The sequence below is a fragment of the Lepisosteus oculatus genome, chromosome 24 (assembly GCF_040954835.1).
Source record: "Lepisosteus oculatus isolate fLepOcu1 chromosome 24, fLepOcu1.hap2, whole genome shotgun sequence".
NCBI classification, from domain to species: Eukaryota; Metazoa; Chordata; class Actinopteri; order Semionotiformes; family Lepisosteidae; genus Lepisosteus; species Lepisosteus oculatus.
In genome coordinates, this window is record NC_090719.1 from 54,084 (window position 1) to 75,793 (window position 21,710).

At 44.9% G+C, this 21,710-nt stretch overlaps 1 long non-coding RNA gene across 1 annotated transcript in view; it reads right to left on the minus strand.

The window, feature by feature from the left end:
* LOC138224974 (uncharacterized) overlaps positions 1 to 9,113 on the minus strand; it is a 34,461-nt gene extending 25,348 nt beyond the window's left edge. The window contains exons 1-3 of the long non-coding RNA XR_011183496.1: positions 8,327 to 9,113; positions 6,185 to 6,319; positions 5,872 to 5,975 (exon numbers count right to left, since the gene is read on the minus strand). This is a non-coding gene — a long non-coding RNA (uncharacterized lncRNA). The remainder of the gene's footprint in view (positions 1 to 5,871; positions 5,976 to 6,184; positions 6,320 to 8,326) is intronic.
* Positions 9,114 to 21,710: the final 12,597 nt, after the last annotated feature.

The window sequence follows — 21,710 nt, forward strand, 5'->3', positions numbered from 1 at the left end:
TAAACTCAATCGCATGACATGCTGATGTTCCAGAGATCCTGTTAATTCAATATAGTTGACAGGCTACATGTGTATAAGTTTTAAGTACACCTGTGAGCTTCTCCTCAATTCTGACGCTTTTAAAGTGTGAAGAGTGTTTTAAGAGCTGCACTGTGAGCTGCATATCAGTTTTTGTTTGATTACATTTTTCATCAAATACACTCTGCTGAAAATTAAATTGCAGACGCTTATGATGAGCAGAAATAGACACTTTGTAATTCAACATAGTTAACGGGCTACATGTTTATAAGTTTTAAAGATCCCCGTAAGCTTCTCCTCAATTCTAACAATTAGGTGAAGAGTATTTTTACAAACTAAAGTCCAGCTCATAGTTAGTCTTGAAAAAAATCTAGGAGCGTTACTTGGAGACTAAACAATTATATCAATATTTGTGGATGTAATAAATTAAGATCTCTGTTGCAAGATGACAATATCCTTGCTGTTACAGTATATTGGAATTCCTCATTTGTAAAATGGGTTGATTGGAAAAGCAAATGTGGATGCTGCCGAATAAATATTGTATAACTAATAAGGTTAAGGAGGTTTCATACAAAATAATTAATCATATTTACCCAGTTGAGACCCTTGTTGTCCAGCGATTTAAAATTGAGATAAGTGATAAATGTGTTTTATTGTGACATTAGTAACTTTTCTATATTTATTTTGGTTATGTCCCATGGTAAAACCTTTCTGGACTAAGTTGCAAATTATATTAAAAAATAGACCAATATTTATATTTGCTTTGAAGAAATAGATGGCATGTTCAATCTCAGCCCCATCGAAAACGATACAAAAATATCGTTTGTAACTTTATTAGAATGGCACATTATCATGTACACAAAATGAAATAGTCTGGGAAAAATCCTATGTTTGAGCATTTTAATATGGATGTAAAGGAGAATCTGCAGACTGTTTCAAATTGTAAAAATATGAAAGCGGTGCAGACTTCAATTTGTTTCACCTTTTTATAATTTGTATTTATTTTATAATATGTACCCCTGTGATGCTTTTGTCTTGAAATGTTATCTGTACTCTTGTTTGTATTGTGTTCGATAATGCTTACATATTTTTTAAAATGAACTATTAATAAATAAAATTTAAGAACTAAAAACTATTAAACTTACATTCTGTTAACGGTATTTTCAATTTAAAAAGTTTCGAAGGTGAAATTGTGCTTAATGGCCACAAGGTGGCGCCATTGCACTAGTTCTGTAAGAATCAAAATGTATTTTTCCAGTTTAATTCCACGGATCGGCCAACAGAGGGGGCACTTCTCCTACTGCTTCTATTGAATTCATTATAATTGCTTTCACTTATATCGCGCTTTTCTTTACGGGAAGATGTGATGAATTATGGAAAATGAAGCCTGTGCACTGTGGATTTGAAAACTATTTTAAGTTTCATGATGGATGAATTATGAGAAAATGTTACATTGTCTGGTGGTATTTGCAATATTCTCAAAATATACAACAGAGCGACATTTTAATCTCACACAACAAATATTAGAAGATCCTTCTTTTATACCTAAAAGCTTTCAGATGTTGAACAATTAAAATATTGCTTGCAGGAATCCAATTACTGTTATGAACTTTTTACAAGCTAATTGTCTGATTTAATTTTAATCTTATGATATTATGCATAATGGTAATGTACCATTGTTGTATTTTATTATTGTCATGTATGTTTTATGTTTAAGGTTTTGATGAAAACAACAAATTAGCTTCAGGACACTAAAGATGAATTAAATTATAAAGTAGATAATTAAATCATAGTATTGCAACCATATTTACTGGCAACCACACTGTCTAATTTTGGTGCTGCTCTTAATCTTGTCAGTTGGGTTGCTGATTTCCTTACAGACAGAACTCAGGGCCTAAGAGTCAACCATACTTCGTCTCAAGCTGCATTCTTGCACAAATGCTTCCCGAGGATCTATATTATCTTCCTTTCTCTTTGTTCAGTATACAATTTGTACGTTATTACCAGTCAAGTAAGACACATTTGCAGACAACTGTTATTAGTTTCTTGCAGGCAGATGTGTAGGGTCATGGGCCAACTAGAGAAGATTTTGCCACCTGGTGCAAACAAAACTACTCCAAGTAAGTTCACTGTCAGCTCAGCTCAGCTCTGGGCATCAGTGTGGTGGACTGTGCTGTAAGAGTGCCTTCACTGTCAGGCCCCACTCGGATCAAGAGAACACAGCAGCACAGGGACACACTGACACAGCCCAGCCAGCTGCATGACCTGCACCAGGCGTAGATGGACTCCAAACAGCCACGAATGCCAAAGAGCCCTAAAGACAAACTTCAAACAAAATAAACTACATTTCAAAACTCAAAGAAGGCTCCACAGCCAAAACATTGTTTTCTTTCGTCTCTTTATAGCAGGGAATAAACCCATTACTTGATCTCTTACATTTCAAAACGCTCTGTATCAAACCAACAAATCGTTCATAAATTTAAACCATGTTTTTGAGAAACTAGCCTTAAAATCAAAATGACTACATTCATATGAAACACACTCAGAAACAATATCAAATGGTTTGATACAGAGTGCAGAAACAACTGAAGAGAACTACCAGAACTAAAACAACACCACACCACTCTGAACTGAGCCTCAGATACTGTGAGATGGTTGGACACTACATGCACACCCTAAAGAAGATAAGCACATACACAAACAGACAACTCTCAGACCATAAAAGAACTGTGGCCAAGACACAGTCAACAACACCTGACCCAACTGCAGCTCAGACCTGCAGCAAAGCCTGCTCAAACTCCTCAACCTTGTCCTGACGGCCGGCTGTTTCCCTGAGGCCGGGAATCAAGGACTGATCATGCCTGTCTGTAAGAATGGAGACAGACTCGACCCCAACAGGTACCGAGGCTTCAGTGTGAACAGTAATCTGGGGAAGGAACTCTGTCGTATCTTGAATATCTGATAACTGGCCCTCCTTACTGAGCACAATGTCCTGCATTAGAGTCCGACTGGCTTCCTACCAAACCGCCACACATCCCATAACATTCACACCTGGGCTCCGATGGCCCATCTGGACCCAGAACAGCAGAGCCTGGCACCGCTGGAGCAGCACTGTCACACCTGGGCACTGCCAGCCCATCTGGACCCAGAACAGCAGAGCCTGGCACTGCCACACCTGGGCACTGCCAGCCCATCTGGACCCAGAACAGCAGAGCCTGGCACTGCTGGAGCAGGACTGTCACACCTGGGCACTGCCAGTCAATCTGGACCCAGAACAGCAGAGCCTGGCACTACTGGAGCAGGACTGTCACACCTGGGCACTGCCAGCCCATCTGGACCCAGAACAGCCTGGCACTGCTGGAGCAGGACTGTCACACCTGGGTACTGCCAGCCCATCTGGACCCAGAACAGCAGAGCCTGGCACTGCTGGAGCAGGACTGTCAGACCTGGACACTGATAGCCCTTCTGCGTGAGACCAGAGTCATTGGTTCCCAGAACAGATCCAGATCTCAGGAAAACAGTTACAACTTCACAGTGAACAACAACACTTTGAAACACATACTTCTAACAGACAATCAGTTCATCTGGGAGTTTTCCTGGCAGTGAAGTCACTGAAGGAGAAGGCACACAGGGCTTTCCATGGCAGTAAAAAGAGGCTCTACAACATCAGTCCCCCAAATACAATTGGCTCTGAATATTCAAAAGTGCAATCGAACCCTTTACCCTATACTGCAGTGAAGTGTGGGATCCCCTCAGTGAGCAAGATTACACTAAATGGGACAAACAGCCTGTAGATACTCCATCCAAAAGAGTAAAAACATCCTCCAAACTGGAATGCTACAGAATCCTAAACAGACGATCCACACAATAAACACTAGCTGGATATTTGACCAGGCTAAGAAACAGCAAAGAGATACAGACCCTGTCAAGTACAGGTTCAGAGACACAATCAGGCCAGAGCAACTGGCTGACAAAGACCCGAATGTCCAGAGAGGACAGGCTGTGCTCCCATTGCCGAAAGAAAAAAAGGAAAGAGAGATACACTTTCTGCCGCACGGTGAGAAATATTCTGGAACAAGACGAACATTATTCACCAATAAAACAGATCATATCGCAAACCTGTCAGAATCAGAACAATGTCGAGTCCTGCTGGGAGAGAAATAATACAGTGTGTGATCTCCTGTCCCAGCCTGAGGAACAGTGAGCCTGTCTCTCAATAATAATAATAATACAGTGTGTGATCTCCTGTCCCCAGCCTGAGGAACAGACAGTGAGCCTGTCTCTCAATAATAATAATACAGTGTGTGATCTCCTGTCCCCAGCCTGAGGAACAGTGAGCCTGTCTCTCAATAATAATAATAATCCAATGTGTGATCTCCTGTCCCAGCCTGAGGAACAGTGAGCCTGTCTCTCAATAATAATAATACAGTGTGTGATCTCCTGTCTCAGCCTGAGGAACAGACAGTGAGCCTGTCTCTCAATAATAATAATAATACAGTGTGTGATCTCCTGTCCCAGCCTGAGGAACAGACAGTGAGCCTGTCTCTCAATAATAATAATACAGTGCGTGATCTCCTGTCCCAGCCTGAGGAACAGACAGTGAGCCTGTCTCTCAATAATAATAATACAGTGTGTGATCTCCTGTCCCAGCCTGAGGAACAGACAGTGAGCCTGTCTCTCAATAATAATAATACAGTGTGTGATCTCCTGTCTCAGCCTGAGGAACAGACAGTGAGCCTGTCTCTCAATAATAATAATAATACAGTGTGTGATCTCCTGTCCCAGCCTGAGGAACAGACATTGAGCCTGTCTCTCAATAATAATAATACAGTGTGTGATCTCCTGTCCCAGCCTGAGGAACAGACAGTGAGCCTGTCTCTCAATAATAATAATACAGTGTGTGATCTCCTGTCCCAGCCTAAGGAACAGTGAGCCTGTCAATTCAATTCAAGGTGCTTTATTAGCATGACCGATGGGTACAATCAGTGTTGCCAAAGCAAATAAAAATAATAAAATTAACATCTCTCACTAATAATAATACAGTGTGTGATCTCCTGTCCCAGCCTGAGTAACAGACAGTGAGCCTGTCTCTCACTAATAATAATACAGTGTGTGATCTCCTGTCCCAGCCTGAGGAACAGACAGTGAGCCTGTCTCTCAATAATAATAATAATAATAATAATAATAATAATAATAATAATACAGTGTGTGATCTCCTGTCCCAGCCTGAGGAACAGACAGTGAGCCTGTCTCTCAATAATAATAATCCAGTGTGTGATCTACTGTCCCAGCCTGAGGAACAGAGAGTGAGCCCGTCTCTCAATAATAATACAGTGTGTGATCTCCTGTCCCAGCCTGAGGAACAGTGAGTCTGTCTCTCAATAATAATAATACAGTGTGTGATCTCAACAGATGACTCTTGGGCATGTGCCTGTGTGTTGTTAGTTTGTGTGCTTTTCTATATATTGCCTGCTGCCGTGAAACACATCCACCTCGGGGATAATGAAGACTCCCTCTCTCAAGAAAACACAACGCATCTGAAAATGACTTTTCTACAAATGTTTTCACTCCTCTGGTGTCAAAGTACGGCATCTGCAGGAAGGGGCGACTTGTCCATCCATCGTCCAGCAGGCCCACTCTACAGCACATTAGACAGATGCCTGTGAAATCAGCACCTTCAGGCTGCTTTACAAATATATTATGTAATACAATGCGTATTTTTACGGTCACGTTAACTTGCACTGTTAGTGTGTGTTGTGAGTTCTGGTGTGAATGAAACATGGCTGCTGTGATCAAATAACATTCAGAGAAACTCCAGCTCTCAGTGTTTAAGAATATTAAACCTTTACTGACCACAGTGGTGTTGAAAGCGAAGCTCCACTAATGTCTGTCAGGAGCTCCTCAGAGCCTCAGCTGCAGAGACCGGCCTGGAGACGCCCATCCTTCTGACTTGAAACCTGACAGGTGATGAACAGGAAAGGTTTTTACTCGTGTGTCGGGACACCTGGAGTGACGGACTGGTTGGCATTGCAGCCCTGGCTTTCTCCTCAACTGGGATACGATCAGGTGGGGATTTTGTTTTCCTGGGGGTTTAAGTGGTGCACCTTGACTTGCAAATTCGTTTTTACTTTATGACAGTTTTTTTTAGTTGTTTTAAAGAACTTACTGTTTTGATTAGATGCATCAGAGATTGTGACTCTGCTTTTAGCTTCCCATTCCTTCCAAACAAAGGGTCTTCTGTTGTAGAGAACAGCACAGCATATCCAAAGCGAAGCGGGAGGGGACTGCAGTCCAGAGAAACCTTTAATTTTACAAAGAATGGAGGCAATTTCACACCTCTGGTTGTGCCAGAGGGTCCTCAGTGGAAGAGATACCAGGGTCCCCAGCACTGCTGTCACCTCTTCTGTACTCCTCCTATGCTAACAACTGTGTATCTACTGCTGTGAAAGGAATCAAGTCTGCAGATGATCCCACCGGAATAAAAAATAAAATCTGTAGAGGAAGGAGGTAACTGTTTTAATCAACTCCAAACAGACAGCACCCCAGGAACAAGACCCATGAGAACAGGGGCAGAGTATGCAGACTCCATACAGACAGCACCCCAGGAAACCAAACCCATTAGAACAGGGGCAGAGCATGCAGACTCCACACAGACAGCACCCCAGGACACCAGACACATGAGAACAGGGGCAGAGCATGCAGACTGCACACAGACAGCACCCCAGGAACCAGACCCATGAGAACACAGGCAGAGCATGCAGACTCCACACAGACAGCACCCCAGCACACCAGTCCCATGCGAACAGGGGCAGAGCATGCAGACTCCACACAGACAGCACCCCAGGACACCAGACCCATGATAACAGGGGCAGAGCATGCAGATTTCACACAGACAGCACCCCAGGAAACCAGACCAATGAGAACAGGGGCAGAGCATGCAGACTCCACCCCAGGAAACCAGACCCATGAGAACAGGGGGCAGAGCATGCAGACTCCACACAGACAGCACCCCAGGAAACTGAACCCATGAGAACAGGGGCAGAGAAAGCAGACTCCACACAGACAGCACCCCAGGAACAGGACCCATGAGAAAAGGAGCAGAGCATACAGACTCCACACACACAGCACCCCAGGAAACCAGACCCATGAGAACAGGGGCAGAGCATGCAGACTCCACACAGACAGAACCCCAGGACACGAGACCCATGATTACAGGGGCAGAGCATGCAGACTCCACACAGACAGTACCCCAGGAAACTGAACCCATGAGAACAGGGGCATAGCATGCAGACTCCAAACAGACAGCACCCCAGGACACCAGACCCATGATTACGGGGCAAAGCATGCAGACGCCACACAGACAGCACCCCAGAAAACCAGACCAATGAGAACAGGGGCAGAGCATGTAGACTCCACACAGACAGTACCCCGGGACACCAGACACATGAGAACAGGGGCAGAGCATGCAGACTCCACACAGACAGCACCCCAGGAAACCAGACCAATGAGAACAGGGGCAGAGCATGCAGACTCCACACAGACAGTACCCCAGGACATCAGACCCATGAGAACAGGGGCAGAGCATGCAGAATCCACCCCAGGAAACCAGGCCCATGAGAACAGGGGCAGAGCAGGCAGACTCCACACAGACAGCACCCCAGGAAACCAGACCCATGACAACGGGGCAGAGCATGCAGACTCCACACAGACAGCACCCCAGGAACAGGACCCATGAGAACAGGGGCAGAGCATGCAGACTCCACACAGACAGCACCCCAGGAAACCAGACCCATGATTACAGGGGCAGAGCATGCAGACTCCACACAGACGGCACCCCAGGACACCAGACCCATGATTACAGGGGCAGAGCATGCAGACTCCACACAGACAGCACCCCAGGACACCAGACCCATGACAACGAGGCAGAGCATGCAGACTCCACACAGACAGCACCCCAGGAAACCAGACCCATGAGAACAGGGACAGAGCATGCAGACTCCACACAGACAGCACCCCATGAACAGGACCCATGAGAACACAGGCAGAGCATGCAGACTCCACACAGACAGCACCCCAGGACACCAGACCCATGACAACGAGGCAGAGCATGCAGACTCCACACAGACAGCACCCCAGGAAACTGAACCCATGAGAACAGGGGCAGAGCATGCAGACTCCACACAGACAGCACCCCAGGACACCAGACCCATGAGAACAGGGGCAGAGTATGCAGACTCCACACAGACAACACCACAGGAACTAAATCCAGGCTCCCAGCGCTGCCACCCACTGCGCCGCCGTCTCTCACCTTTTCACCTCCACCTGCAGATCATGACGCGACCGGAGACCGGAGACTCCTCACTCCTGCAGTAACACACCCCAGCAGGAGGAGGCGCCGACGGACTCGCTCATGGTGCAGTGATGTGCGGTGAGCGGTGTGAGGCTGGTGTCCAGCGCTGATGTGTCCCTGATAGTCCTGTCCCACAGCCTGCGAGTCACCGTTTCTTCCACAAAATACTCCAGCCAGCGCTTTTTAGACTCAAGTTTCTTAAGTTTCTGTTTTTCTCGCAGATTAGATTAAAAAAGCCGCCTGTTGACCTGCTGGAGGTCAGACCCGCCCCGGCAACAACTACTGCAGCTCCGTTGCCCCGGCAACCACGTTTTATTTAACAAAGTAAAATAAACACCGGAGAAAAGTTTGCAAACAAGACAAGAGAGCTCAGAAACCCACAGACACGACGGCAGTGGGTTTTGTTTCTGTGTCGAGTGGATAAACCAGGCAGGACGAGCGCTGCAAACACACTAGAGTACACATAACACAATCAGGGGTACACAAGACTCCTGCTTTTTACACAAACAGGTTCAACAGGTCAATAAAGAGCAGGTCGGCACAGCTGTCATGATGTCTCATTTACAAAGAGTCTGAAGATTTGCTCGTCTCTTCCCAGAGCAGCTTCACTCCGGAGAGCAAGGAACAGCTCCTGCCGAGTCCGTCTTGTAAGACAGACATAGAAATCCGCGACACGGTAAATACACTGACATTGTATAATTAATTCTGATGCTCAATCAAATCTGCGGAACACGTGCGGAGCGCAGTCCAGAGCACTATAAAGACTACATTTCCCACAAGCCCTGTGGCGACTTCCTTTTGACGTAATCGAGTCGCGTCTTTTTATTTTTAATTATAACAACAATACATGCCATAAAAACAAGAATACATATAACACAGAGTATAGTCAGGGGTACATACGATAATACATGTACATGTTATGGAAAAAGATTAAACAAGTAATCTTGTTTAATAGTAAACAAAAGCAGATGAGGTCCGTACATGTTTCAAATTGTCTGTACAGGCGCATTTACATCCGTTTTAAAGTGTTTAAACATGGGTCTCCTCTCACAGCATTTCGTTAATTATTATGAAGTATCATATTTTTTTAAATACAAACGATATTTTCATATTACTTTCAATAGGTTTAAAATGTAGTATTATTTAACTTCTTTAAAAGTAATGTCAATATTAGTTTCCTTCTTTACGTTATCTTTCAGAGTTGCTGTCACAAACGTCACAGTTATCATGACTCGCCGCCATAGACTCGTGTATCTCTGTCGCCGCCCAGTGGACATTTCTCGAAAGTGCAGTTCTTTTTAACTTTTTATGGTAGCTATAAAAATAGATACAATACAAACAAGAGTATATTGATAGCACATCAATAATACCATCAGGGGTACATAGTATAATATATTTACACTTCTGAAAAAAAGATTAAACCAGGTTAATAAAGATAAGGGCTGATATAGTCTGTAAATACACTTTTACATCTATTTAAAATGTTCTAACGAAGCTGCCAGAGGAAAGAACTTACTGTTTTGATTACATGAATCAGAGATTGTGACTCTGCCTTTAGCTTCCCATTCCTTCCAAACAATTTCAATTTCACACCTCTGGTTGTGCCAGAGGGTCCTCAGTGGAAGAGATACCAGGGTCCCCAGCACTGCTGTCACCTCTTCTGTACTCCTCCTATGCTAACAGCTGTGTATCTACTGCTGACTCCGTGAAAGGAATCAAGACTCCAGATGATCCCACCCAAATAAAAAAAAAATTCTGGAGTGGAAGGAGGTCTCTGCTTTAGTCGGCTGGTGCCGTGAAAACAACCTCTAACTCTATATAACTCCAACTGCCTGTGTCTCAGGAAGCCCTGGTCCGTTTGTAATGGAAAACCATTGAGAGCACTAGAATGACTGATTTCCATCTTCACTCTAGGTCACTGTGCTGAACAGCACATTACTGTATTCTGCATATGATATGTCTGTTATTTACACCTTTTATTTCTCACATTGTCTCTCTGTCCGTTTGGATCAGGTATTTGGAGAGCACCACCACACCAGCCAAACTACCCAAACAGTTGCTTAGGCACTCAAGTGGACTTGATCAAATTAAACTTTCCAACCTAAACAGGAAAATGACAGTTTAAATGGATTCTGCTGCCTTATTAATCATATTTCTCTTCTAAATTCTTTTAAAATAAAAACAAATATTTCTGACATGATACACACAAATAGCTATTTTTATACTTTCTGGTTATATTTCAATCTTATAAATGAAGCATTTCTTTCCTGCGGTTTGAGGTTGTTAAAGAGAAAGACCCCATACTATCACAACCCCCTTTACAGGCTGGTGAAAGAGGTGAAATGAGGTAGCGGAGGTGTAATTGAGTCGGACAGCAAACTGTCACCTGCTGCTTGCCAGGTCAGGAATCTTACAAAGGTCCACTCCTCCCAGGAGGGTCACAGTAAGAATGATGATGAGTAACACGAATGATTACAGGTCAGGGCCCCAGCACTGCCACCCACTAAAATAAACATGACACACAAGAGAACCCACAAGACAGTCATGGAAATCCATGACACGATAAACACGCTGAAATGGTACAATATAATTAATTCTGATGTTCAATCAAATCACCGAAACACGTGGGCAGTGCGGGCCAGAGAACTACAGAAACTACATTACCCATACGCCCTGTGGGCGACTTCCTTCTGACGTCATCGACTCGCGCCTTTTGACTGTTATTTTAATTTTGGGATCATTGTATTTATTTTGTATTTTGTATCCATGTACAATACATTCATTCATTCATTACTCTTGTTTGCAATGCAATGTATTCTTTGCATTCTTTGCTGTTGAAAATGCTTAAATATATTTAAAATTAAAATAACGTATTAATACGAACATTACTATCGGTATTTTAATTAAACAAACTTTCGGTGAAATTTTGCTGAATGACCACCAAGCGGCGCCATTGGCACATTATTGTAAGAATAATCATTTCTAAGAAATTTTCCAGTTTAATTCCACGTACCGGCCATCAGAGGGGCACTTTACTCGTCCTGCTGCTTCTGTTGAATTAATAATTGCTTAAATTATTGTCTGGTTAAATTGTCTGGTGGTAAGTATTTGTAATATAGGATTGCTCATGTCTGATCTGGAACACGAGATGGAAGTTTAACATGTGTGATTCACTGAGGTGGAGGGGTGGGAAATGACTGAAAGAAGTCTTGCCATGCTGTATTATTAATAGTAGTAGCAGTATTGTCATATTAACACAAATCCTCAGACTCACTAACATCTCCAATAGAACGACAATCTCACACATCAAATATTAGAGGACCCTTCCTTTATACCTAAAAGCTTTCAGTTGTTGGACAATGAAAAGAGTGCTTGCAGGAATCTAATTACTGTTGTTATAAACTCATTACAAGCTAATTGTCTCATTTCTTTTTTTTCTTTCTTCTCTTTTCAGCAGCAAATAAACCCATTACTTGATCCCTTACATTTCAAAACGCTCTGTATCAAACCAACAAATCGTTCATAAATTTAAACCATGTTTTTGAGAAACTAGCCTTAAAATCAAAATGACTACATTCATATGAAACACACTCAGAAACAATATCAAATGGTTTGATACAGAGTGCAGAAACAACTGAAGAGAACTACCAGAACTAAAACAACACCACACCACTCTGAGCTGCGCCTCAGATACTGTGAGATGGTTAGACACTACATGCACACCCTAAAGAAGATAGGCACATACACAAACAGACAACTCTCAGACCACAAAAGGCCTGTAGCCAAGACACAGTCAACAACGCTTGACCCAACTGCAGCTCAGACCTGCAGCAAAGCCTGCTCAAACTCCTCAACCTCGTCCTGACGGCCGGCTGTTTCCCTGAGGCCTGGAATCAAGGACTGATCACGCCCGTCTGTAAGAATGGAGACAGACTCGACCCCAACAGGTACCAGGGCTTCAGTCTTGAATATCTGATAACCGGCCCTCCTTACTGAGCACAATGTCCTGCATTAGAGTCAGACTGGCTTCCTACCAAACCGCCACACATCCCATCACATTCACACCTGGGCTCTGATGGCCCATCTGGACCCAGAACAGCAGAGCCTGGCACTGCTGGAGCAGCACTGTCAGACCCGGGCACTGCCAGCCCATCTGGACCCAGAACAGCAGAGCCTGGCACTGCTGGAGCAGGACTGTCACATCTGGGCACTGCCAGCCAAACTGGACCCAGAACAGCAGAGCCTGGCACCGCTGGGGCAGTACTGTCACACCTGGGCACTGCCAGCCCATCTGGACCCAGAACAGCAGAGCCTGGCACTGCTGGAGCAAGACTGTCAGACCTGGGCACTGCCAGTCAATCTGGACCCAGAACAGCAGAGCCTGGCACTGCCAGCCCATCTGGACCCAGAACAGCAGAGCCTGGCACTGCTGGAGCAGGACTGTCACACCTGGGCACTGCCAGTCAATCTGGACAAGACCAGAGTTATGGTTTTCCAGGAGAAAGCCAGACCTCAGGGAAACGGGTACAAATTCACACTGAACAACAACACATTGGAGCACACATCCAGCTACACATATCTCGGTCTCACCATCAGCTCTTCTGGGAGTTTTGACCTGGCAGTGAAGGCACTGAGGGAGAAGGCACTCAGGGCTTTCTACGCAATAAGAAGGAGGCTCTTCAATGTCAACCCACCAACAAGAATTTGGCTCCAAATATCTGAAAGTGTAATCCAACCCATTGCCCTATACGGCAGTGAAGTGTGGGGTCCCCTCACAGACCAGGAGTACACTCAGTAGAAACTCCTCCTTGCGCAGAGAAAAACAGCTAACAGCGAGTGCAGGGCTGAATAAGGCCAGTACCCACTATTGGTAAACATACAGAACAGAGTAATCAAACACTTGTTACACCTGAGAAACAGAGGCCACAATTCATACCACCACTAGGCCCTGCTGATCCCAGAGTACAGCTGGTCTTGACACCAGTCAGTCTCAGGACAGCACAGCTGCAGCAACACCAATCACAATCATCCAAATGCGGAGGGGACTGCAGTCCAGAGAAACCCAGCATTTGACAAGGACTGGAGGCCATTTCGCACCACAACTGTAGAACAGGATTCTTTCTGCACACCCAGTACTGGGGGCTGTGTCGGAGGCTCCTCACCAGAAGAGACTTGCATTCCTGTTGGCTCCTCTCGTTCTGTGATGATTTTAGACGTCGCATCGGGCAGGAGGCAGGCGCTCCTCGGGAGCTCTCGTCCCGTGCTATAACTCGGACCACGTGTTGGCACAATTGCTTCCTACATCGAAACAGAAACTTCAAACAACAAACCCCAACAAGAAATCTGTGCACACTTGGACTCCTGCTGCAGCTGAGGAGCTGTCACGCACACACCTCCTGTGTGGGTAGTGTTGGCCGTAAGACGTGTTGTTCACAGAGAGAAAAAATACACCATAGCAAGTCAGCACTCAAACAAACCAAAAGGCCAGTTTTATTGAAGTTGACGCAGCTGGCCACACAAACAATTCAATTCAATTCAAGGTGCTTTATTAGCATGACCGATAGGTACAATCAGTGTTGCCAAAGCTATTAAAAATAATAAAATTAACATAGAACAAAACAAAAAATAGAAGTAAAATAAAATCTACAGACATGTTACAGACATTTACAACAAAGACATATTATATAATATCGACATATACTGTATTCGGCTGGAGCATTATTGGGAGACAGACTCACTGTTCCTCAGGCTGTTCCTCACAAACACTCACTGCGTCTCTTCACCAGGTATCAGAAACAAAATAAAGGAACAATCTTTTTATCATATCCACTCGCACCTTGCTCTCATTTCCAGACTCCTAACTTACCACTCCCAACAAACCCCAGTGCTCGCAACACCCTTTAAATAGGATTTGGCCCGTACCACTATGGATACAATAGGTGTAAAACAGAAAATTCACAAGACAAACAACACATAGCACAGCAGTCCGGACTACTTGGACACACAATTACATGAAACCCTTAACAATTCACAGGACAGACATTCATCAGATCTTCTATACCTAGTTGCCATTTTTCGCAATAACATTAGGCTCTGATAACCTCCCCTCTCAGCATTCCAGCAATGTTATGTTCCTCTAGCTAAGCTTCAGGCATATAACCAGTCTCCTATCTGTTTGCAACCTTTTGACCTTTCTGAGGACCCCTCAGAACAAATAGACACTGGCTTCTCCTCTCATGCAGTGCTGTTAAGACTTAAGCTAGTGGCATCCTACACTATGCTTTGTTCCTTTAGGGCCATTTCTCTAAAAATAGTGTTCTCTACCTTTTGATTCCCCTCCTGTCCACAGCTAGAACAACTGTTTGCTAACAAAGACTGTTTATCTGTCTGGAAAGGTCTCCAAACTGTTACCAATTCCAAAAGAAAATCCCCTCAGATACATCTTGATCACTCTCTACCAGATAACACATTTTACAGCAGGTCTGAAACACAAAGGATCTCCAACGACCTTGTCCATGGCAGTCTCGCAACTCCTCCAAATAATTCACATCCTGGGGATGAGCTATTGTCCCCCACTCAACTGGAGTGCCACACCCACTCACACTCAATCTCTCACGAAGACTTGACGCCGTTTACAAGTCTTGAGAATGCCCTGTGAAGCAAAGAACAGGATGTGTTAAGGCTATTCAAAAAGCAAAACTGTAAAAAGGCAGCAGGACCTGACTGTGTATCTCCAGCCACACTACAGCCCTGTGCTGGCCAACTCGCTCCAATCTTTACAGACGTTTTTAAGCAATCATTGTCCCAGTGCACAGTGCCAGACTGCTTCAAATCTTCTGTTATTGTTCCTGTTCCAAAAAAGGACACAAGAACCTGCCTTAATGCCTACAGACCCGTCGCACTAACGTCAGAACTGGCGCGTCTTCCCAACACGTTCGTGTCACAGTGAGGTGACCCCTCAAACAAGAATTATTTCCTGCCTCATATATGACTACGGCACCTAGCAATGCAAACAGGGTGCTAGGGCCCCTCTCCATTACCACAGGTTCTGTTGATCTCCCAGATCCACCAATGCCCACACAGACCAGCGACAAGCATGTGTATCGTATAAGTGACCTTTTTATTTTCTATCCACATTCACCATCAGCCAAAGACACAACGAAAACAGCAGCAACAAAAGGTCCTTCCAAGGGTCATAATGAATCCAGAGGGACGGCAGTCTTTTCTGTCAAGTACCGAAGAGTGGCCACTCGAACGATTCTTCTTCGTACCTGTAAAGTCTTTGATGGCCCCAGTGAACGAGAGGCCGGTCCCATTTCCCCAGACTCCGTTCAGGTTCCACTAGAAATCCTCCCGCGAACTGTATTCCATTCCCCTCAGTTTGGAGCGGCTAGCCGGGCCGGTTTCTCGCTCCTTGCCTTCAGGTATTAAAAGTCTCTGTACAGTACCTCTGATCCGATGCCACTGTCTCCCGTGGTCGTCAATCGGTCCTTGCCTCCGCGAACTCGCGCTCCGCAGCTTCCCTTGTGCTGCCTGTGTCGTCTCCCAGGTCTGGTGGGAATCGGGAGCCCGCTCCGTTCCGGCTCAGATGGTTTTATTCCTCCCCTCAGCCCATCTCCCTCAGGGGGTTTTCCACTGTCCCTGTCAGAAAGGGGCTTGCCCAGTATTTTACCAGGAGGAAGCTCGTGTGGCTGAAGAGTGTGAGAGTGCCGAGCTTAGGTGTTATGGGCCCTTATCACTTCTTTGTTCACTCTCCAGGTCGGAGAAACCTGAAAAGAGACAAACGTTGTGAGACCATTTATAAGCTCGGTGACCTCGAATTAAACAGAACAATAGCAACACTGTTCTACAAACCTTTCATTGAAAGGGTTTTCAAACACTGTCCCACTTGCTGGTTTGGCAACATCAGTAGCTGGAATTGAATATGCAGCCATTAGTCTGCCTGGCAAAAAACAACCGGTCTCTCCAGTGGTCTGCATACAAGTGAACACACAAACCCCATACTATTAAAACCCCCTTTAGGGCACACTCACACCACAACACAATCAACCCGACAGACTCACCAACACTGGACTGCAGAAGCGGCAGGAAACCCTTGAGAACATGAGCAGAGCATGCAAACTCCACACAGACAGCACTCCAGGAAACCAGACACATGAGAACATGTGCAGAGCATGTGCGCCGTCTCTCAGCCTTTCACCTCCACATGCAGATCAGGACGCGACCGGAGACCGGAGACTCCTCACTCCTGCAGGAGGAGGCGCCGACGGACTCGCTCAGCCCAGCGCTTACATTTCCCCGACAGTCCTGTCCTACAGCCTGCGACTCACCGCTTCTTCCTTTTCTTCTGCGAAATGTCCACAAAATACTCCAGCCAGCGCCGTTTAGACTAAAGTTTCGGCTTTGCCAGCTGTCTCCCTCCCGGAGGTCAGATCGAAACAACTTCTGCAGCACCGTTTCCCCAGCAACCACGTTTTATTTAACAAAGTAAAATAAACACAGGAGAAAAGTTTGCAAACATGCAGGCAGGATGAGCGCTGCAGACACATGCTGCTGCCCGGGTCCGTCTTGTGAAATAAACAGAATTTTGCACCCCAGGAACTAGACCCACGAGAACATAAGGAGAGCATGCAAACTCCACACACACAGCACCCCAGAAAACTGGAGCCACGAGAACATGAGCAGAGCATGCAAACTCCACACACACAGCACCCCAGGAACTAAATCCAGGCTCCCAGCGCTGCCACCCACTGCGCCGCCGTCTCTCACCTCCACTTGCAGATCAGGACGCGACCGGAGACCGGAGACTCCTCACTCCTGCAGTAACACACCCCAGCAGGAGGAGGCGCCGACGGACTCGCTCATGGTGCAGTGAGCCCAGCGGTGTGAGGCTGGTGTCCAGCGCTGATATTTACCGACAGCCTGCGACTCACCGTTTCTTCCTTTTCTTCTGCATAATGTCCACAAAATACTCCAGCCAGCGCTTTTTAGACTAACGTTTCTGCTTTGCTCGCTGATTAGATTACAAAAGCCGACTGTTTACCTCCTAGAGGTCAGCTCGCACCAATTTCTGCAGCACCGTTTCCCCGGCAACCACGTTTTATTGACAAAGTAAAATAAACACAGGAGAAAAGTTTGCAAACAAGACGGGAGCTAAGAAACACGAGGACAGTGGGTTTGCTTTATGTGCCGGGTCGATTAACCAGCGCTGCAGACACGTGAAATACAAGAAAACATACACACAAGGGAACACATAAGAGAGACAAAGAAATACAAGACACGATAAATACGCTGAAATTGTATTAATATAATTCATTCTAATGTTCAATGAAATCAGCGAAACACATGGGCAGGGCAGCCCAGTAAACTACAGAGACTACATTACCCATAAGCCCTGTGGGCGACACCATTTTGACGTCATCGACTCATACTTTTGTATTTTTTATGAGACCAAAAACTACAAGAAAACGTAACGTAGCAGTCGTATTGTCAGGATACATGCAATAATACATGTACATTTTATGGAAAAAAAGATTCAACAAGGTAAATGCAGATAAGGCCCGTCCATGCTTCAACGTTCTTACAACACAGAAACAGACACATTTCAGAAAGACATTCTGAAATAAAATGTCTTTACATCCGTCTTAAACTGTTCAAACACGGTCTCCTCTCACACCATTCCCTTAATAATTATGTTGCGCAAGTATAATAATGTTTAAAAATACAAACGATATTTTCATCTTCCTTTTCAATGGGATTAAAATGTAACAAATTTATTTCTTTCCGATTTCAAGTCTTTCCGATAGCGCTTTGAGACTCAGCTCCGTGGACTCGTGTATCTCTGTCGCCACCCAGTGGACATTTCTCGGAAGTGTCACCGGCCGCCGGAATTCGGAAAAGTCCCGGGACTGAAGCTGTGTGACTAGACAAGAGCCTGTCTCCCGCCTCCTGCTGAAATCTCAGCGCCGATTGGACAAAAGCTGCTCACAGTCCGGATCCAGTGGAAGGCCGATCCACTCCGGGTTTTCCGTAGCCGGCAGTCCGGATCCAGTGGAAGGCCGATCCACTCCGGGTTTTACGTAGCCGGCAGTCCGGATCCAGTGGAAGGCCGATCCACTCCGGGTTTTCCGTAGCCGGCAGTCCGGATCCAGTGGAAGGCCGATCCACTCCGGGTTTTCCGTAGCCGGAAGTCCGGGTCCGGTGGAAAGGCCGATCCACTCCGGGTTTTCCGTAGCCGGAAGTCCGGATCCTTTACGATGCACGCCAGACTACGTTACAGATCACCGGAGTACATTACACAGGCAAATAAAGATAAGGTACGCACAGCTTTCATGTTGTGATACTTAGACATGGTTTGGAGACGTTCCCTCGTGTGTATTTTGAATTATTCAAATGCGTGTCGCTTCAATTTGGAAGCGCATCATTTCAGTGCATGAGCTTACCCGTTATATTGGGCGAGATTTCACACGGATAATCAAACAAGAACGAGTTTGCCCTGGAATCCATTCCACTGCCCAACCTGAAAGTCAGAGCATGAGAACGGACGGATTGTATGGCGATTGTGGTGTTGCTCGACCACATCAATTAGGCGAGAAGTACAATCTGCTACTACGACATACGGTCTAATTATTCAATTTTCGATTATTTCTCATCTTAAGGCTATTTATACATCTAATAACGAGCAAGTATAATGATTAAGCCAATGATACATTATATTTTAGATTCGGTTCAGCAGTATTGAGCAGTAAAATAACATCAATTTGTCTACAGGAAATGTCAGAATTAGAAGCCTTCTTTACACCATTTTGCCGATCTGTTCAGAGTGTTTTAACAACAGAACAAAACAAAAACAAACGTAAGGTTTCTGGGCTGCTTTGAGAAAGACAATTATCATCTATATTACTTTTAAATCTATGCACACTGTGTATCTTTATCGGGTCGATTCAATGTACAATTTTGTACTGACGCCTTAACCTTATTATTCATACAAAATCTGTTTGACAATAGTCATGTTTGATTCCACTCACTTTCCCCAAAGAGGTGCTCCAAAATAGTTTGACAAGATATTGTGAGATTGCGACAGGGATCTGAAGTATTTATTAGTACAAGTATAACTAAATTGTTTTCCTTGTAGTCTAATAAAGGTTGTAAATTCTTCCATAGTTTCTGATGGTATACTGTTAGTTTCTTAAAAGCATCAATACCTCTCTAGGAGTAGCTCTGGTTACGACGGATTGTTATCAGACGTATCACAAACATTATATCTATTCATAAAATCTGCTTGATTCTACATTTCATCATCCACACCAGTTAATTTGTTGACCCCGCTTATACTATTTTAAACCCAGTTTTCAAAGCACAGGTTTATTTTTTCTCTGTATTCTAGATGATGTATCTATGGGAGGTATGTTTATCTATAAGAGACCACGTGATGAGAACTTCTTCATGGAAGCTGGCAAGTTTCAGGGGGGTTTCCAGCATCCAAATGACATTCAAGTAAAAAGTCTATACCCGCTAGTTCCTGAATGATTAAATTAGGGAAACATACACCACCTACTTTGCTTAATTTTGTAAATAGTACTCTGTCGGTATCGGTATTAGATGCTCTAAACCCTGTAGCATTTAGGCCTCCTTCTGCCCGTGTTTGACAAATAACAACCATGAATAAAGTTTTTTTTTTTATTTAACTAAGGTAGAGAACATCAAATCACAAAATCACCTTTTTGAAAATCTTAATACCAAGATATTTAATCACATCTTTTACATGTATATAACGTACGGAGCAGACACTTTTCAACAGCCACCAGTTCACTTTTCTGATATGTAAAGAAAGACCAGATACAGAGGAAATGACTTGTAAACGCATTTAATTGCTTTGTCCACCTCTGTGTGCTTTCTCAGAGAGAGAGTTGTATCCTCAGCCAATTGGGAACACCTGTAATCTCTTTATCCTGTACTTGAATACCCTGAAACTATTTGTTATAGGGGTGTAAGCAGTGGGAAGAGGAGTGGGCTCGTGTCGAATTGCCTTACCCGTTCCCAATCTGCAGGAGGTCCCACGACGGCAGGTAGCTGCTCCAGTCGCTGGAGCTCAGTTCGCTGTCGAGGGAGGACGAGGGCTCTGGCTCGGGGGAATCATGGCTCCACAGCTCCTACCTGTTGCAGAGTGTTTCTGCCCTGCCGATGGCCTCTGTGTTTTAGAAGGATCTGTCTCTTTTCGCTTGCTTACACCACAGGTTTCATCGACGATAGTGTGCATCCTGAAGCAGTGAGTTATCGGTCTTATTTCTACTGAGAAACAGTTCAAGCACTCACAAAACAATAACCAGGAGACGGTGTATGAAAAAGAATTGTAAGACTTGCAGAGTAGATTTGAATAGACAGTAGACGTCACACTGCGTGCTTGAATATCAGAGATTCAATTCATTCTTTCCTGTAGGTTAACTTCCTGTTTGACATTGTTCCGCTGTCACTTCTTCACAAACTCATAACTCGCCGTGTTCAATTTTGTGTTGAGTTACAGGAACCTCAGCATCAGATGAAATCCTCTTCAGCGCCCCAGGGAGACTGGGGGACTTGCCAGATTTTCAGCTTTATCACTGGGTCCTTCGGCTCAGGGCTGTTGAGCAAAGTGCTCCCCTCTGCTGGAGAGCCACAGGGGCACTACAGAGCGGCCTCGTGTTCCCTGCTCCTGCCCGTGCCTGTGGACGGCCAGTGTGACCGCGCGCGAGACAAAGTAGTGCATTCGTGGTGTAAATACAGAATGTTCACTAGCTGACTGAGGAAAGTTACAGAGACGGGAGTATACGTTCTGAAATAATGTGAACCACTGTTACTACACACAGACAGACTACTTAAAAATCATGTGGCTTTTTAAGGTCGTTTTGTCTGCCTAAAGTACGTTAGATTTGTCACAGCAAAGAGTTTGAATACTTACAGAATGCAGCAGCTAGAATTGTTACTTGGAGCAGAAAGAATGACCACATAACCCCCATACTTCTCTCTCTTCATTGGCTTCCTCTCAGGTACAGGGCGGACTTCAAACTCCTTCTACTTACTTACAAGGCTCTCAGAGGTCAGGCACCTGTCCTGCCTCGCAGGGATGCTGCAGAGGAGAAATACTGTCTGTCATGGGCTGGGCACCATGTGAGTTGAATGCTGCATCAGTGCCATGGATCCAAGAGGGGCATCATGGATACAGCTGTCGTTTGGGAGGATTCTGCTGGTCTGCAGAGACCTGCATGGGGTACTGACATACAGATAACGTGATGGATGGATGGATTAATACCCGCATTCATTTCTTTCTTTTTTTTTAATGATATAATGTTAGCAGGCCCAAAGG